Source organism: Podarcis raffonei, chromosome 12 (genome assembly GCF_027172205.1).
Source record: "Podarcis raffonei isolate rPodRaf1 chromosome 12, rPodRaf1.pri, whole genome shotgun sequence".
In the NCBI taxonomy this organism is placed as follows: Eukaryota; Metazoa; Chordata; class Lepidosauria; order Squamata; family Lacertidae; genus Podarcis; species Podarcis raffonei.
In genome coordinates, this window is record NC_070613.1 from 7,242,798 (window position 1) to 7,262,545 (window position 19,748).

The following is a 19,748-nucleotide window of genomic DNA, read 5'->3' on the forward strand; positions in this document are numbered from 1 at the left end:
CCCGAAGCCTCCAGAGCACAGCGGGACCTCTCGCTGCGCTCCGGAGGCTTCAGGAGGCTATCCCTGAAGCCTTCGCAGTGCAGCGTGAGTTCCCACTGTGCTCCAGAGGCTTTAGGTTCCTTTCGCTGAAGCCAAGAGAGCGAGAGGGGTCGGTGCGCACCGACCCCTCTCACTCTCCAGGCTTCAGCGATAGCAACGCGCTTCGGAGGCTTTGTGTTGCTATTGCTGAAGCCAAGGAGCCTGCATAGGACTCACACACTCCATAGGACGCACACACATTTCCCCTTAATGTTTGGAGGGGGAAAAGTGCATCCCATAGAGCGAAAAATACGGTACTTCCATCGCTGGACTCTGTTGAAAATGGCTTCTCCATGAGAACCAGGTGGGACATGGGTGGCGCTGTGGTCTAAAGCACTGAGCCTAGGGCTTGCCGATCAGGTCAGCGGTTCGAATCCTCGTGACGAGGTGAGCTCCTGTTGCTGTCCCCTCCAAACAGTACTTCTGTCTTGTCATGATTCAACCTCAATCTGTTAGCCGCCATCTATCCTCCAACCGCCTGCACCAGCCGCCACATGAATCACTGTTCATGTGGATACACAATGCACATGAACCTTCCGTTGCTCAGGATTACTCCTGGCTTGGGTTCCGGGTCCAGATTGTGCTACAGTTCCTTGTTAGCGACACCTGCTTTATAGTTCATTTAATCTTGCAAGAGCAGCTTTAGAAAGCCCTTTGCTCAACTGAGCATCCAGTCTAAAGCGCTCTCCCTCCCACGCCAACTCTTCAGCTTTTATCATATATCTAGTAGAGGATTAATAGGCAATTAGAATGTAAGGCTGAACAGGCAGATGGTCAGCATTCGCAAACAACCCCTGGGAGCTGGTTGCAACTTGCTCCTGAGTGCAAAGTCTTGCTGCCTGGTTGAATAAATTAGGCTAATTGGAAGGTGTGTGGGATGTGGGCTTAGACCAAATCTGCGCCCCTCCTCCTCCCCACCTGAGTTGAAACGAGGCTTCTCTTTGCAGGGAGATGATGCTGTTCAATTGGAAATGGCAGCAGGTGAGTTATAGACTCATCAGATAGATTCAGCATCTCTGGCATAGAAGGAAATGAAGGGAGTATCTTCAATGCCGACTGAGAGCTTATGAGCTGTCTGATTATTAGAGAGATTTATACTATCTTTCTCTCAGACAGTTCAGTTTGAGCACATTCTGGAAGGCAGAGAGAGAGAGAGAGAGAGAGAGAGTTACTTGCACAACATTTCTTTCAGATTTGAAAGTTAGATTGTTGCTGACCACTGTATTCAAGACTGGGTGTAATCCACAATTCCACTACAGCCGTACCTTGGAATCCATTCCAGAAGTCCATTCAACTTTCAAAATGTTTGGAAACCAAAGCACAGCTTCTGATTGGCTGCAGAAAGCTCCCACAGCCAATTGGAAATCATGGAAGCTCCGTCAGATGTTTGGCTTCCAAAAATAGTTCGCAAACCGGAACAGTCACTTCCAGGTTTGTAGCATTTGGGAGCCAAAACGTTTGAGAACTAAGCTGTTTGAAGACCAAGGTACGATTGTACTGTACAAAATGGTATCCAGTGCCTAACACATTGCAGTGATCTACCTTCTTTTCATGAAGATGCTGTTATGTTCCACCCCAACAGCTGAGTGGTGAGAAATTCCAGGGTTCCAGGCACTTACCCAGGGTTCAGTTTCCTTTGAATGAAGGTCAGGGGAGAGTATGGTCTCTGTAGGATATATGCTTTTATTTACACACATATAAAACCTGTGTGTAGGATGGTGGAGCTCGCAGCATCAACACCCCAACAGATCCTTCTTCTCCATTAGACACAGCTTTGGCTCCAGCACAGAGAAAGCATATCTCTTTGTCATAGAATCATAGAATCATAGAGTTGGAAGGGACCACAAGGGCCATCGAGTCCAACCCCCTGCCAAGCAGGAAACACCATCAGAGCACTCCTGACATATGGTTGTCAAGCCTCTGCTTAAAGACCTCCAAAGAAGGAGAGTCCACCACACTCCTTGGCAGCAAATTCCACTGTCGAACAGCTCTTACTGTCAGCTTCCAGCCTGGAAGCTTCCAGCCTGGTTCCAGCTCTGCTCTCACACACCACTAAGTTTATTGTTCTTCTGCATAGCAGTGGGGTAAGGAAGTGTCGGGAGGCCCACCCATTAGCTTGGAGAGCACCATCCCTTGGTTGTAGCTCCTGCAAATGAGCTCATTGTTTTGAGATGCTGATGAGGACACTTAAGCAGCAAGCTAAGGTCATTGCCTTATAAAGAAATTTGTCTGACTAGTTCAGTAACACAATCCTCTATTAGATTCTAAACCTTGCTGGTCACAGGACTGTAAGAACTGGAAGAGACTCAAGGCACCATCCTGGTTGAGTCTCCCAATCCACAACATCATCCTACGTTCTTCATTTTGATGCTTCAGTTGTATTCCTTTGGAGTCAAGAAGGATTTTGGCTCACAGATCCTCTTCCATGAGCAATATCTGCACAGGCATAGGAAAGTTTAGGTCAGGAGATCTGCCTTGCACTGTGGAACTAGCTGCCTTGTTATCGGCTGTAGGAAAAGGCACCACCTAGTGTGTCCCCCCCGTAATGTAAAACTACTTTATTGGTTACAGCATAGAACAGTTCAACTCAATAAACATTGATCCCCAACACAGACATCATTTATGACAAGGACAAAGTAGGTCCCTGGAGAGTGTTTTGGAGTGGTGTGGAGAGGTGTTACTCCAAGATGCTTCCTGTAAACTGGGGTCAATTGTTTTTCTTGGGCATTGCTGCATTGAAGAGCACATAAAGGAGATAAAGGCAAAGGCAAAGGGACCCCTGACCATTAGGTCTAGTTGTGGACGACTCTGTAGCGCTCATCTCGCTTTATTGGCTGAGGGAGCCGGTGTACAGCCAGCATGACTAAGCCTCTTCTGGCAAACCAGAGCAGCACACAGAAACGCCGTTTACCTTCCCACCGGAGTGGTACCTATTTATCTACTTGCACTTTGACGTGCTTTCGAACTGCTAGGTTGGCAGGAGCAGGGACCGAGCAACGGGAGCTCACTCCGTCATGGGGATTCGAACCGCTGACCTTCTGATTGGCAAGCCCTAGGCTCTGTGGTTTAGACCACAGCACCACTATAAGGGCGATAGCCTGTTCCAAAAACAGAAAGGATCATGGTGGTTCGATACAGCACCCATTGTTCCACCTTTTAGGTACAGTGGATTGCTATTATCTTCCTGGAAATGTTTTTGTAATTCCGGAACTTTGTTTGCAACCTGCCTACAGGAGGCAGCACTTACGGTTTACTGTGAAATTTGCCAAAGTGTCAAAAGGTTCTGAAGCATCTTGGCAGCTCTTCCCATTCACCTTCCTCCTCATCTATCTACGCTGTCACCTTCAACTGAGAATTCGCCTTCAGTTTTGCCCGCTTACGAGTTCTGTTTATTTTGCAAGCTTGGATGCACACAGAACTACTTAACGGTGGCTTCTAGGTAGGACCAAATAAAAATGGTGGAGAACTTTTGAACAGGGTGTTATCAGGGACACCTGGTACGTGTAAATCATGCAATTCTACAAGTTTGGGGGATTGGATGTTCAATATGCAATTTTGCAATTGCAAGGCCCTCCGGGCGTAACAAAGATTGATGAGACACTCATCCTTGGACAATGCATTATTTATATGTGCTAGAGCGGCCAGCTCCAAATGCCTTCAAAGTGATAGAGATTTCCTTGCTGGCGGCAAGGCCTTCTCATCATTAGTCCCTGATAGGGGCTGAGTCGATGCAGGTACAGCATTGTTTCGGAGCATAATTAGAATACCAGAGAATCCCTTACGCTTGCATTCTTCAAATGCCTCCACAATTCAAGGAGCTGGTTGCTAACCTTTCAAACACCTACATCTCAGAGACCTCCTTTCCTTTGGCTGACCCCCACGTCACCACATTAAACAGGCATAGCTCTGCTTTGTTTGCAAAATGTCTCAGGTACAGTGCTCAGCAGAGGGTGGGGGACTGTGTGTGTTGCCCAGGGCACAGTTTTTTTTGGGGGGGCACATTCCTTCTCAAACCACCCTCCAACTGGAGGACACCTCCAGAAGGACACCACAGCTCACGGTGCTCTGCGAGCCAAGCGGGACTCACAAAATCAGTGTGGGGTTCGTAGGACTCCACTGGCTGTTGCGTCCTTCTCAAGGCACCCTCCGGTTGGAGGGCGAGCGAGAAGGACGCAACAGCTCACAGCACCCTGCAAGCCTAGCGTTGCTTAGCCCTCTACCCTGTTGTGCCCTTCTCATAGAATCATAGAATCATAGAGCTGGAAGAGACCACAAGGGCCATCGAGTCCAACCCCCTGCCAAGCAGGAAACACCATCAGAGCACTCCTGACATATGGTTGTCAAGCCTCTGCTTAAAGACCTCCAAAGAAGGAGACTCCACCACACTCCTTGGCAGCAAATTCCACTGTCAAACAGCTCTTACTGTCAGGAAGTTCTTCCTAATGTTTAGGTGGAATCTTCTTTCTTGTAGTTTGGATCCATTGCTCCGTGTCCGCTTCTCTGGAGCAGCAGAAAACAACCTTTCTCCCTCCTCTATGTGACATCCTTTTATATATTTGAACATGGCTATCATATCACCCCTCAGCCTCCTCTTCTCCAGGCTAAACATGCCCAGCTCCCTTAGCCGTTCCTCATAAGGCATTGTCTCCAGGCCTTTGACCATTTTGGTTGCCCTCCTCTGGACACGTTCCAGTTTGTCAGTGTCCTTCTTGAACTGTGGTGCCAGAACTGGACACAGTACTCCAGGTGAGGTCTGACCAGAGCAGAATACAGTGGCACTATTACTTCCCTTGATCTAGATGCTATACTCCTATTGATGCAGCCCAGAATTGCATTGGCTTTTTTAGCTGCCGCGTCACACTGTTGGCTCATGTCAAGTTTGTGGTCAACCAAGACTCCTAGATCCTTTTCTCACCTGCCCTCCAACTGGCAGCTGCCTTGAGAAGGACACAATAGCTCACGTCGCCCACTGATTTTGCAAGTCTTGCAAAGTGGTGCTGGGCTCCCAGGGCGCTGTGAGTGCACCCCTCAAAACAGGGTGGCGTTCGTCACATGGGCAAGGTTTGCTCCAGTGGCACGCCTTGCCCCCACGGCATGCCCCACCCCAGAGCACGCTGAGCGCTTGCCCCCAGCCCCCGTGGTGAATGCTCTGCCACTGGTCCCCAGTATCTCCAGACAAGGCTGAAACCCTGGAGAACTACTGCCAGTCGCTGTAGACATGAGTTCTGCAAGCTCAAGGGCAAAATGCATCCCTCAAACAACCTGGCCACATGTAAGAGTGTACCCAGAACAGCTTTGTTTGCCAGGAGTAATAAACGTTAAGTTTCTCTGTTCTTTCAAACGGCTGTCTTACAAGACTATTTATTGCAGTACCTGCTGCAATATATACACACCAAACTCCCAACAGTGGAAGTGGCATGTCCACTGAAGATGACAAATGGTCCAGAGACCGGTGCTTCTGGGAAGTTTGCTTGCTTGCAGTGCCGTGTGTGTTTTAGTAGACAGTCTATGCATGTGACGTCTCCCCCGGTAAAGCAAACACCTCTTTATAACCATCCTATCTCAAAACAAGCAGAGATAATATACTGCAATGGCAGTATGGGCTGCAGCCAGAGGTACTCTCTGGGGTTTTCACAAGGTTGTTGGCATTTTGCTTTCGATTTTTACAAGTCCCTTCTGGAGATGTTGAGCTGTCATAATTTTAAAGGGTGTGACAGAAATAGTGAGATCCCAGCCTTCGTTGAGGGTTGCTCTGTCGCTAAAGGACTATTTGTACAAAATAAAAATGTAATAAAAAGATAAGCCATTGTGTCTGTGGGCAGAGAAATTTGCTGGCATCCGCCTGTCTCGAAATACAGTGAGTGCACCTCCAGGTGTGAAGTCAAATAACTGGAGAATCACAGCGCCTGCTGTGGCTGCAGGGACAGGTAACTTGTAACTGCTGCCTCCCACGTTGTTTTTGCTGTGTTGGCAGTGCCGAAATGACCTCTCTGGAGCTCAGGCTTGGGCAGTGTGTATGGAGGACCTGGGCTGTCCAGTTGACAAGACCACACACACCCCTTGGCCTCGCTGATGTGGTCCAAAGGAAAACAGAGCAACACATTTCGCACCAACTTGATTGCAGGAGTTGCCATCCAACCATCTTAGGCACTCCAATCCAGATTTGCGTAGGATTTACTCCTCAGCACTTTCCTCTCATGAAGATGTCCCTCAAGGCAGGAGGTATGGATTTTTACATGGGGTTCACTCCCAAAGCTTTTCTCATGAATGAATATAGCTTCAAGGCGGCGAAGGTTTAGGATCAGCGTTGTTCTTCTCCTACAGGGGCCAGCTTCTCTGGTAGACAAGCTCCACCTGCCTCCATTTCCATTTTTAACTTACCAAACGGGGGGACTATCCTGGAACTCATAAGGGCATATTTTAAAGATTTAAAAGCCTATATTTCTATGCTTTACTTTGCTGCGTATTTTGTGATTTTAAATCTCTGCTGGAGTTCCCTCACCAATTTGTCTCAAGCTTGGATCTTGGCATCCAGAAATTCTAATAATTATGCCTATTTTTCCTTGAATAAACACAACCAACGTGTTCCTTAGAGCACTGGTCTTCAGCAGATGGCTCAGGACACACTACTGGGTCTACGACAAAGGGATGATTGTACCCAGAAGTACTACCACTTAGGCAAAATGGAACCATATGTATTCTGTGCTTCCAATGAAGAATCCAATATGGCTGTAAAAGCACTCCATGAACTCAGGCCAGATCAACCAGAGGTTCAGAGAAGGTATGGTTTTGATGCACATTCCCATGAGACTATCCAGGATGGATGCAAAAAGTTGGTTCTCCCGCCCACTTAATTGGCTGGTCTTGGCCTGAATCTTCCCACCAATAGGGAAATGTTTTGTGTGTGTGTCGGTCTGCTGTGTTACAAAGGATGCTCCCTGCTTGAGCGAGTACAATGTTGCCGTTCAAGAATCACTTTCACAAAGAGGAGGTTTGTTTGAATGCTGATATTCCCTTCACAACAGAAGCAAGCGAGATTCGCCCCCCCTCTCATTTTAGCATGCCACTCATTTTCATTATTAAAGGCTTACATTTCCTTGTTGTTCGTTTACAAAAATCACACTTGTTTTGTCAGGCTTTCAGCTTAAATGCCATTCAGTTTGGGAACTCATTTTAATTTCCTTTCCCATTTTCCTCGCTGTTCACCACCACTGCCCATGACTGTAGCAACAGCAGAGCTGATTTCTGTGGCTGTCATGATGTTTTCCCAGAATGCTGCGGCATCATTCCAGGGCAGGGCTCCCCAAACTAAGGTCCGCGGGCCGGATAAGGCCTGAGGGACTCGCTTATCTGGCCCACGGCGACCCCCACTGCCCGCTGCCACCGCTCACTCATACCGGCACTCACTGTGCTGCGTGGCTTCCCACTTCCAGGTTGGAGGAGCACCGGAAATAGCTTGTGCGCATGTGCAAGCGTTATTTGCGCATGCGCAAGCATTATTTCTGGTGCACACCTGGGTCGGAGGAGGCCCGTGCACATGCGCACAAGCTATTTCCGGTGCTCCTTTGACCCGGAAGTGCGCCAGAAATTGTGTGTGTGCATGTGTATGGGCATGCGCCCCCCCGCCCTCCGGCCCGCCACTCGATCGGCACTGCAGACACTGACCCGAGGCACAGTAAGTTTGCTGACCCCTGTTCTAGGATGTTTCTGGGGTGGGTGGGATGGCAGTTGCCACTGGCAGCTGCTTTGAATGCCCTGGATGCTTTCTAGATCTTTTTGACTACAACTGACATCACTCCACGCCCATGCCGTTTGGAGATGATGGGTGTTGTAGTCTAAAAAGTCTGCAGGTTGTGCCAAGTTGCTGAAGGCTGTGCTAGAGTCATGCACCACCTGGGGCATTCTGGGAAAGCAGAATAGTAGCCGATAGAAGCAGATGCTGGGATTTAGCTCTGCTGCAACCACTGCTAGGAAAAGTAACATCCCCACCTGACCTGAAGGAGTGCTAAATGAGATGATGAAAATGACACCCATTCATACTCTTTTACGGCTCATCGCATTTGTTTAAGAATGAATGAAAACTCCGGCTGCAACTGGCAGGTCATATAACAGAATCTATATTTAATGCTGCAAACTGCTACATGGTATCTGAATGGTAAGTGGTATAGTTTGTTTGTTTTTTAAAAAAGTGAAAACGATTCCATCTCTTCCCTCCAAAATCCTTGCACCCAGAAAGCCAGCATGTCAAGAAGATGAAGACACCAGAACCTATCTGCCTGGCACGCTAATAATCGCTGTTCTTTTTCTTGCCAAATTCAGTATTCTCCCATTTTCCCCTCCCCATGCTTTTTAATGGAGAATTTAGGGCCAAACAACATTTTATAAGAAATTCATTTGTTGCAGGGGAGGCAGAAACGATGCATAATGGAACACAGGTAATTTTAAGATGCCAGGATATACATGGCTGCATCTTAACAACAGCAGCAGCGACAACCTGTCCCTATCTGGATTTGAACCAGAGCAGTACCACTTTGGCATGCTTATCAGGGGAGGTCATGAATATTCAAAAGCCTCTGTCTCCTGACTCCACCTCTCGGATGGCTTCCCACTGCCAATTATACACCACTCTGCAGTTTCAGTGCATTAACCAGGCAGTTAAAGCAAGTAGCTTTGATTTAAGGCAGTGGAATAGTCAGATGATTTTAGACTGTAGACTTAATAGTCTTAGAGCGGAGGGGCTTTGGGGCAGCCATATGAGAATATAAGATGAGCCTACTGGATCAGGCCAATGTCTCATCTAGTCCAACATTTCCATAACTGAAGCAAGTGGGTTTCCAAACTTCCTACCTCCCCACCAGTCTTGTCTGTGCATGTTGCAGAGGATTCTGGGAAGTGTCCCAGAAGGTCTCAGGGCACTATCTGGGCCTGCCAGTCCCCCAGGTCACATCCCAAGAACTGAGAACCAAGGATGTCACAAGATGTCACAATGACCTGGTTCAGAATACGAATATGCCCCTTTTGCAATGCTCACACAGATTACGTGAGCCAAACCCAATTTCCTTGCACATTGTTCTGCAGCTCTGAATGTACAGTAAGATTATGCAGAGATGCAGAGTGTTCTTTTCATTCATAGCTATGTTTACTAAGTCTGTTTTGTGCCCTTGGCCCAAGGCAGCCCTCATATAGCTCCGACCAAGCTGCCCCACACACCTCGAAGGAGATGATCAAAGCTCCAGATAATCATGGATGAGTCCAGGGAAGTTCTGGAACTACAGTGGTCTACAATAATAATAAATCTCTCTCTCTCTCTTAAAAGCAATTGAAACATTCTGAAACTAGAAACACTATAAACACAGCAGCATTCTAGGTAACTGGATAGGTATTGTCTAAACCAGCATGGTGTAGTGGTTAAGAGCAGTGGACTCATAATCTGGTGAACCGGGTTCGATTCCCCGCTCCTCCACACGCAGCTGCTGGGTGACCTTGGGCTAGTCACACTTCTCTGAAGTCTCTCAGCCTCACTCACCTCACAGAGTGTTTGTTGTGGGGGAGGAAGGGAAAGGAGATTGTTAGCTGCTTTGAGACTCCTTCAGGGGCGTGAAAGGTGGGATATCAAGTCCAAACTCTTCTTCTCTTCTTCTTCTAAACAAAAGTGATTTTAGCAGGTGCCGAAAGAGTACAGTGAAGGCACCTGCCTGATGTCCATATAGGTAGGGAGTTCCATGATCTTTCATGCTAAAAGATCAATTTCTTACAGATACAGAATGGAATTGTGTGGCACCTGTAATAGTGCCAGTTCCTCATATTGATGTGGTCAAGAGTAAGGGGTAAGGCAATCTCTCAGGTCAGCTGGTTCCAAATTGTTCAGGACTTTGTATACCAACAGTAGCATCTTGAACTTGGCCTGGTAGCAAATTGGCAACCAGTGTAGACCTCTGGTATGGCCTCACTCCTGTCATATTGAATGCAATGTGTAAACACCCCTAGTGTCAAACTGAATCCTAAGCAGGAAGCATGACTTGCCCCATACCAGGAACTCATCCATCTCACCACGATGGAGGTGCATACAACCGTTCTCTAAGCCTGGGATCTTGAGTGGTATTTTGAAGCCCGTGGGAAGCAGGGCTATCTTGCAGAATGCTTATGGTATCATTTTCAGCTATGCACATTAAATAATCAAATGCATACTAATGAAAATGAAAATACCCCACTGAGATGACGGCCAGGGCCTGATGAGATCGACAGGGGGTTGATTGCAGCTTCCCTGTGGTTGCCTTCAATTTATTCTCCCAGGACTGCTGGCTCAGCTGCCAATAAGCTGTGCAGTGTAAGTTCGGCAGCATTCATGGCTACGTCTTGATAGCCCAGTTGGCTCTAGAAGGGGATTAAAGAAATTTGTGGAAGGCGGCTGTTAGTCAGGATAGCTATGTGGTCAAAGGCATCTACCTCACCATACTGGGAAGGAGCAAAAGGAAAGGGCTGTTGCCTTGAACCTCCGCTTATGGGTTTCCCAGAGGCATCTGGATGGTCACTGTGGAAAAAGCAGAATGATGGATCAGATGGATCCACCACTGGATTTTTTTGCTATGTTCTCATTTGTTGTTGTTGTTTAGTCGTTTAGTCGTGTCCAACTCTTCGTGACCCCATGGACCAGAGCACGCCAGGCACTGCTGTCTTCCACTGCCTCCCGCAGTTTGGACAAACTCATGCTGATAGCTTCAAGAACACTGTCCAACCATCTTGCCCTCTGTCGTCCCCTTCTCCTTGTGCCCTCCATCTTTCCCAACCTCAGGGTCTTTTCCAGGGAGTCTTCTCTTCTCTTGAGGTGGCCAAAGTCTTGGAGCCTCAGCTTCAGGATCTGTCCTTCCAGTGAGCACTCTGGGCTGATTTCCTTCAGAATGGAGAGGCTGGATCTTCTTGCAGTCCATGGGACTCTCAAGAGTCTCCTCCAGCACCAGAATTCAAAAGCATCAATTCTTCGGCGATCAGCCTTCTTTATGGTCCAGCTCTCACTTCCATATATCACTACTGGGAAAACCATAATGGATGGGGGAATCAGCCTAGTATCTGTTGTGTCCTCCCTGCATGGGGATCTTTATTCCAGTGGTGTCAGGAAACTAATAACCCCACCTCTAGGCTTCACAGAAGCACTGTTGCATGGTCACAGAAATTAGGCTGGCCATATTTCAAACAGTGACAATCTGGATTTTTTTATTTTGCAAAATCTCCCCCCAAAATTGACATTTTTGAACTACCGTATTGGCCCAAATATAAGACACACCTGCAAATAAGCCACACTTTAACTTTTCACAGTCAGAATTTGGAAAAAAAAATGTGGCTTATATTTGGGCCAATACGGTATTTTTTAGGAAATTTGCCAAAACATCAACACTTGGGTTGCCATACACCCAGGTTTCCCTGGACATTTTCCCACCCAGACTCTATTTCTGACAGACGAATCCTGGATGTGTCCGGGAAATGGCAGCCCTACAGAAATGCTAGCACTGTAACACACTTTCCCCAGTTTCAAGAGACCTTATCTGTTTGCTGATTAAATTCCCAGGCCAAGATAGGGGTATGTGATCAGTACACAGAGAAATCGGTACACACACAGAAAGGCTATTCAGAATGTAATCACACTTATGATTAAATAAAGTGGTTCCCTATCCCTGGAGAGATCTTACCATGTTGCTTGACTGCTGCTAAGTCGTGGAATATCCACCGACATTCCAGCTTCTGTAAGGAAAGGGTTAATCAATGAACACTGAAAATAAATTCAGTTGAATAGGGAAGAGTTGGGAGAGAATCCTGAAAAGAGGACTGAGGGTCAGAGAGCTGGTGTTCTGAGGTGTAACCAGGCAGGTTTTCAACCATAGGCCTTTATTATTAGCATGTTTCTGAAAGTCAGCCTGACCCTAATAAAGTATCTAAAACCATAAAGCACATTTGACACCTAGTGAAATTTAAAGAACACCAAGTTTCTGGCAAACTTAACAAACATTCGGTGGGAAGGCCATTTCTAAGAGCTTTCCCCGCGGAGCTGTCATCTGATTTTTCATTAGTTTGTTCTGAAGGAGCCTAATTTACTGATCTTTAAAACCACCTTGGGACAGATTTGGACCTTAGCGCAATCCATTAAACAACCTTCTAATAAGTTCTACGCATTTCATAAAGCTTGTTATTAACATTTCTTTGTCATGCTCTAGAGAATATGTTTAATTTAGGCAAACGGGGAAATCCAGTTAGTTAAGACAGCCTACACATTTCATATTACTTGGATATTTACTTGGGCCTCAATTATTTGCTGCTTTAACCCAGCAGCTTTGCACACTAAATTGAAACTTGCTTACATATGGGCTTAGCATGGTGCCTAGTCCATTAATGGGGTACTGCCCCATCAACCTCAGTCTGCCCTCTGCCTAAATGCCTGCATTCTTATTTACAACAAGTCCAGAGAGTGCCCACCATCTTCCTCCTTCTTAGTCTTAGGGTTGTCCTTGCAGAAGCCAGCAGAGAGGAGGAGGATGGAGACAAAACATGAACTATTGGGTTCTGCCTCTCATTGACTCTGAATCTACCAGTCATTTGTTATAGTACGTTTCTGAGCACAATTCAACGTGTTGGTGCTGGCCTTTAAAACCCTAAATGGTCTCGGTCCAGTATACCTGAAGGAGAGTCTCCACCCCCATCGTTCTGCCCAGCGCCAAGGGCCTTCTGGCGGTTCCCTCACTGAGAAAAGCCATGTTACAGGGAACCAAGCAGAGGGCCTTCTTGGTGGTGGCACCCACCCTGTGGAACGCCCTCCCACCAGATGTCAAACAGAACAACAACTACAGTGGTACCTCGCGTTACAGACACTTCAGGTTACAGACACTTCAGGTTACAGACTCCACTAACCCAGAAATAGTACATTGGGTTAGGAACGTTGCTTCAGGATGAGAACAGAAATCGTGCGGCGGCACGGCAGTAGCAGGAGGCCCCATTAGCTAAAGTGGTGCTTCAGGTTAAGAACAGTTTCAGGTTAAGTATGGACCTCCGGAACAAATTAAGTTCTTAACCCGAGGTACCACTGTACCAGACTTTTAGAAGACATCTGAAAGCAGCCCTGTTTAGGGAAGCTTTTAATGTTTGATGGATTACTATATTTTAATATTTTGTTGGAAGCTGCCCAGAGTGGCTGGGGAAACCCAGCCAGATGGGTGGGGTATAAATAATACATTATTATTATTATTATTTTATAGGTCAACGTACTGTTGGCCTCCCTGCTTGTATCCAACTGACCCCAGCGATCACCAGTCTACACTGCGCACTTACAACATGTTGATGCTCTCTAGCTTGGTTCATAACAAGTCAAGAACAATGACCACAAATGGCAAAGACAGATAAGCAGTGAAAGCGGAAGTAATTTTTTTTTTTTTGAAGAAGCTCCAGACCTTAAAAACTAGATCAGAGTTTGTTGAAGCTGCTTGACGCAGCAATCGAATCAACCACTAAAAGCCTCAGAGAACAAAACAACCTTTACTTGGCATGATCACATCTACATTTCTGGGTATAGACTTTGCTACCAATGTGTCAGCTAAGAGCTCTTGCATAATCATGGCAGCAGATCTGCACCACATATTTAATTTTTAATTATCATTCCTTCCCCTGGTGTGGGGTATATAGAGAGCTGTTGGTGAGATGTGGCAGGAAGCACTTGGAACTGCTGCCAAGAACATTGGCCAGCACATTATAGGTCAAAACCAGCACTTTGAATTGGGCCCAGAAACTACCATATTTTCTGTGTATATCCCCCCCCCATTTTTTCAAATTTAAAATTGGGGGCCGTCTTATACATGGATAGTGCATATGGGGTTTTTCTTTATTTGGAGTCCCCCAAAATAGGGGTTGTGTTATACACGGGGGGCGTGTTATACACACAAAAATACGGTAATTGGCAGCCTGTGCAGTTGGACCAGGATTGCTATAATATGCTCAAACCATCTTGCCCCAGTGAGCAACCTGGCCACCAAATTCTGTGCCAGCTGAAGCTATGGTTTTCCTAGTAGTGATGTATGGAAGTGAGAGCTGGACCATAAAGAAGGCTGATTGCTGAAGAATTGATGCTTTTGAATTATGGTGCTGGAGGAGACTCTTGAGAGTCCCATGGACTGCAAGAAGATCCAACCTATCCATTCTGAAGGAAATCAGCCCTGAGTGCTCACTGGAAGGAAAGATCCTGAAGCTGAGGCTCCAATACTTTGGCCACCTCATGAGAAGAGAAGACTCCCTGGAAAAGACCCTGATGTTGGGAAAGATGGAGGGCACAAGGAGAAGGGGACGACAGAGGAGAAGATGGTGGGACAGTGTTCTCGAAGCTACCAGCATGAGTTTGACCAAACTGCGGGAGGCAGTGGAAGACAGAAGTGCCTGGCGTGCTCTGGTCCATGGGGTCACGAAGAGGCGGACACGACTAAACGACTAAACAACAACTACCTAGAGGTTACTGGAGCATGGACAACAGTAGTTAGGCTATCCCTGTCCAGATAGCACTGCAGCTGGGACACTAGCCAAAGCTGATGGAAGGTACTCCTCACCACTGAGGCCCCCTGAGCCTTGAGTGTTCTGACTTGGTATAAGGAAACTTCCAACCCTCCACAAATTTGCTTGACCTTCTTTTAAAGCTGTCCAAATTGGCAGCCATCACCACCCAAAGTTTATCTATGCATGAAGAAATGCTTTCCTTCATCTATCCTGAATCATCAGCTTCACTGGATGTTCAGAAGTTCTAGTATTATGTGAGAAGGACAAAGTCCAGGACCTCACATGGAGAGTGGCAGAATGTGGGGCCAGTGGCAAAAAGGCCCTGTTTTTGAGTACTGGGGCATCTGGGCTCTATAAGGCTGATGCTGATCTTGAAGCATTTGCTTTCCTTATTTTATCTCTCTTTGCAACTTTCTCCTTATCTTTCTCCTTATTTTTAGAAACAGTCGGCTTGCAGCTGACTGGGAATATCCATGGTTACAGATGCTCACATTATTGTTTTTACCTTACATGTATATTATCCTTTTCTTCGTCAAAACCATTATTTTTTCCTAAGCAAAGATACTTTGCACGAAGGTAGCAAAACCAAACTCCCAGTTTATTTCTGTAGTAGTGGCGGTGCTATGCTTTTCTATTTGAATAGGGGGTGGGGATCATTTTTCATTCCAAGGGCCAAATTCCCTTCTGCACAAACTCCTGGGGGCCACACAGAAGCAAAAGTGGGCAAAGCAATGAATGTAAATCTTTGTACCGGAGGCTAGTTTCTACACACACACCTCTCTATCTTCCATCCAGATAAGGGAGAGACATTATCAGTGTTCAAATATGCATTTCAGCCAGGAAAGCCCCCCATGAGAGTTCAAACAGGGCTAGTGATTCCATTTGTTGTTGTTGTTTAGTTGTTTAGTTGTATCCGACTCTTCGTGACTCCATGGACCAGAGCACGCCAGGCCCTCCTGTCTTCCACTGCCTCCCGCAGTTTGGTCAAACTCATGTTTGTAGCTTCGAGAACACTGTCCAACCATCTTGTCCTCTGTCGCCCCCTCCTCCTTGTGCCCTCCATCTTTCCCAATATCAGGGTCTTTTCCAGGGAGTCTTCTCTTCTCATGAGGTGGCCAAAGTATTGGAGCCTCAGCTTCAGGATCTGTCCTTCCAGTGAGCACTCAGGGCTGATTTCCTTCAGAATGGATAGATTTGATCTTCTTGCAGTCCATGGGACTCTCAAGAGTCTCCTCCAGCACCATAATTCAAAAGCATCCATTCTTCGGCGACCATAGAAACACAGAATCATAGAATTGGAAAGAACCCTGGGGGTCATTTAGCACAACCCCCTGTGATGCAGGAATATGCAGCTAACCCATACAGCAGGCACGACCAACAGGTGGATCGCGACATACTGGTAGATTGTGGGGTGTCCTGGTAGATCCTGGCAGATCTCTAGCCCCTCCATGATCTCCTTCCCACCCCACCCCCCAAAAAGCTTAACAACCTTAGCTTCCTAAAGAAAGCTGAACAACTTTGTTCCATCCAACAGCAATGAGTAGATCACTGCCAGTTTTTTTTAATGCTGTGAGTTGATCACAGTCTGTTGGGAGTTGGACGTCCCTGCTATAGGTAACTGAACAGAAACCTATGTCTGACAGGAGGGCCATACAGGAATCAAATCTGCAACCTAGGCGTCATCAGCACCATGCTCTATCCAACTGAGTTATCCAGGCCCGTGATTCGGCGTCCCCACACTTGAGGCTCCCCCTCCCCCCCGTGTTATAAACCCTTGATCGGGACAAATAATTTTGCAGCCGCCACATTTTATCTCATCATTTTGCTGGGAAAACCACGGGTCCCCCACGTATCTGCTTCAAAAACAAAAGTCAGAGGCTTTGCCACTTGAGCCTTGCTAATTGAATCTTGGCACTCGGTACACTCTAAGCCGCTGTTTTAACCATTTCCATTAGGAACTTGCACTTAACCCAACGTTCCAAATGACATCTCCCAATCCACGCTGCAAGCTGAGGACAAAAGGGCCACCAACCGATTTGGCGTAGCTTCTTAATCAAGCTTCTGTTATAAACAAAGCAGAGCCCCGCTGTCCACTTCAGTACCTTGGACAGCAGCCAGCCAACAGGCAGCATGACTTAGCAGGGAGCACGCTCCATGTGCAATGACTGGAGCTGGCCTCGTTATGAAGACTTGCATGCCATACTTTCCCAATAATTTTGAAGCTGGTAGAATCACAGAACTGTAGAGTTGAAAGAGACCACCAGGGTCATCTGGTGCACCCCTTGCAATGCAGGAATCCTTTGCCCAACATGGGGATCGAACCCACAATCCTGAAATTAAAAGTCTCATGTTCTACTGACTGGAGGTGGCAAGCTGCGTTGTACTATTTCAGGCTGCAAGTGTGCGGATGTCCGAATGCTCCCCCTGCCCACTTAAAAAGTTCCTTCAGATCACACAGTCTGGAATCACTGCCACAGACAAGGCAGCCACAATACATTTCACTACCTGAGGCAAAGGACAGATGGGCACAGGCAGTGGACTCTTGTATAGTGCCGGTAGTGCAATAGCAAGGGACGCAGGTGGCGCTGTGGTCTAAACCACTGAGCCTTTTAGGGTTGCTGATCAGAAGGTCGGCGGTTCGAATCCCCGCGACGGAGTGAGCTTCTGTTGCTCTGTCCCAGCTCCTGCCAACCTAGCAGTTCGAAAGCACACCAGTGCAAGTAGATAAATAGGTACTGCTGCGGCAGGAAGGTAAAATGGCATTTCCATGCACTCTGGTTTCTGTCACGGTGTTCCATTGCACCAGAAGCAGTTTAGTCCTGCTGGTCACATGACCTGGAAAGCTGTCTGTGGACAAATGCCAGCTCCCTCGGCCTGAAAGGGAGATGAGCACCATAACCCCATAGTCGTCTTTGATTGGACTTAACCATCCAGGGGTCCTTTCTCTTTCCCTTTTACCTTAGTGCAGGGGTGCCCAAATTTTTTTCAAAGAGAGTCAAATTTGATGAAGTGAACATGCATGAGGACTGACCAAAGTTGTTGAGCTTTTTTAGGATTGAAGTTTCCTGCAAACTTTTTGAGCTTTTTAAAGGATTTTACCCCAGGACATATAAATAATAATAATAATAATAATAATAATAATAATAATAATAATAATAATAATTTATTTATATCCTGCCCTCCCCAGCTAAAGCCGGGCTCAGAGGGGTTAACAAAAGTAAAAATAGCACAATTTACATAAAATCACAGTCAATTAATTGAAATACATTCTAAAATCAGTTCAGAATCAAATTAATGGCAACCATTGGGCTAGAGTTCTATGAAGATTACAGAAGGAGAGAGGGGCCCAGACTGTGCCTTGGCCAAAGGCCTGGTGGAACAGCTCTGTCTTGCAGGCCCTGCGGAAAGATGTCAAGTCCCACAGGGTCCTAGTCTCTTGTGACAGAGCATTCCACCAGATCGGGGCCACGGCTGAAAAAGCCCTGGCTCTGGTCGAGGCCAGCCTAACCTCCCTGTGGCCCGGGATCTCCAAGATGTTTTTATTTGAAGACTGTAAGGTCCTCCGTGGGACATACCAGGAGAGGCAGTCCCGTAGAATTAGGCCCCCAAAATGGACACTGTCACACTTGACAACAGTAGGCTACTTATGAGACATGTTGTGTAGCAGACAGATATCTGTTCTCCAGCAAAAGGGTTGAATTGCTGCCACTGCAACCCCACTCGTGGCATCGAGTGCCTAAGGCAGTTACCTCATTGCCTACAAATAGACGCTTTGCTTTTGGGAATACTGGGCTCTGCTGATAGTCTGAAAAGCGGCAGGGTGAGTGTACAATTTGCAGAAGAGAGCAGCAGGCTGCTGAAGGGGCTGATGAACTCTTCTAGGCAGAAACTGCCTGACTGCTCCATCCTTCCTAGGGAAACTCTAGAGCCTCTGTTTCCCTTCGGCTCCTTCCTTGTTTCTGCTTTGGGGTCACAGGCTCCTCAAAGCAGGGGCACATCAAACCTGTCAGGAGCTTTGTATACATAGATATACATAGATATACATAGATAGCACTATGCATACGAATGATGATTAATGAGCAAACAAGCTAAAGGGAAGAAGATTGAGGCAGGCAGCAGAGAAGACCAAGAAGTGAGATGGGAAGTGGTTAATAAGGGAGGGAAGGTGGAGGGTTGAATTTCAAGTGTTGATTTGAATTATGCAGCCAGAATCCTGGGCTGCAGGATAAACTGGAGAGCAGGAGTGGGCAAAATGGTGCCCTCCAGAGCTTGGTGGAGCCAGTGTGGTGTAGTGGTTAGAGCATGGGTAGGCAAACTAAGGCCCGGAGGCTGGATCCGGCCCACTCGCCTTCTAAATCCGGCCCACGGATGGTCCGGGAATCAGCATGTTTTTACATGAGTAGAATGTGTCCTTTTATTTAAAATGCATCTCTGGGTTATTTGTGGGGCATAAGAATTTGTTCATTATTTTGTTCAAAATATAGTCCAACCCCTCACAAGGTCTGAGGGACAGTGGGCCAGCCGCCTGCTGAAAAAGTTTGCTGACCCCTGGGTTAGAGTGCCAGACTAGAACCTGTGAGACCAGGGTTTAAATGCCCAATCAATGTCATAGAATTGTAGAGCTGGAAGAGTCATCTAGTCCAACTTTTGAGCAATCCAGGAACCACAGCTTAATGATCCCTGGCAGATGGCCATCCAACCTCTCTTTTAAAACTTCCAAGGTCACTGGGTGACCTTGGAACAGTCTGTACTTCTCAGCCTAACTTAAGTCATATGGTTGTTGTGGGGTTTATATGAGGAGCGGGTGGAAAATCCCAAAGTTGGGATATATATAAATAAATAAACAGTCCCAGCCACCAAGGCCAGTGGTCCAAGACAGCGGAAGGTGTGGGAATGTTTAGGGATGCAGGGGAGGATATATTGTCTAAGATATCCCAACTTGTCTTTACAAGTTCAACAAAATCAGCAGAGTTAACATTCCCCTTTTTAAACACTCGCACAGCAGATAGCTTGCTCAGACTCGCTAGAGTCTCTGTAAATATTTCCTGGTATTTTCCCCATTTGATCTCTCCTAAAATAAGACACCACACAGTCTTCTGTAAAGTATAAAATGTTTACTCACAAGTAATCATCTGTTCACACAAAGG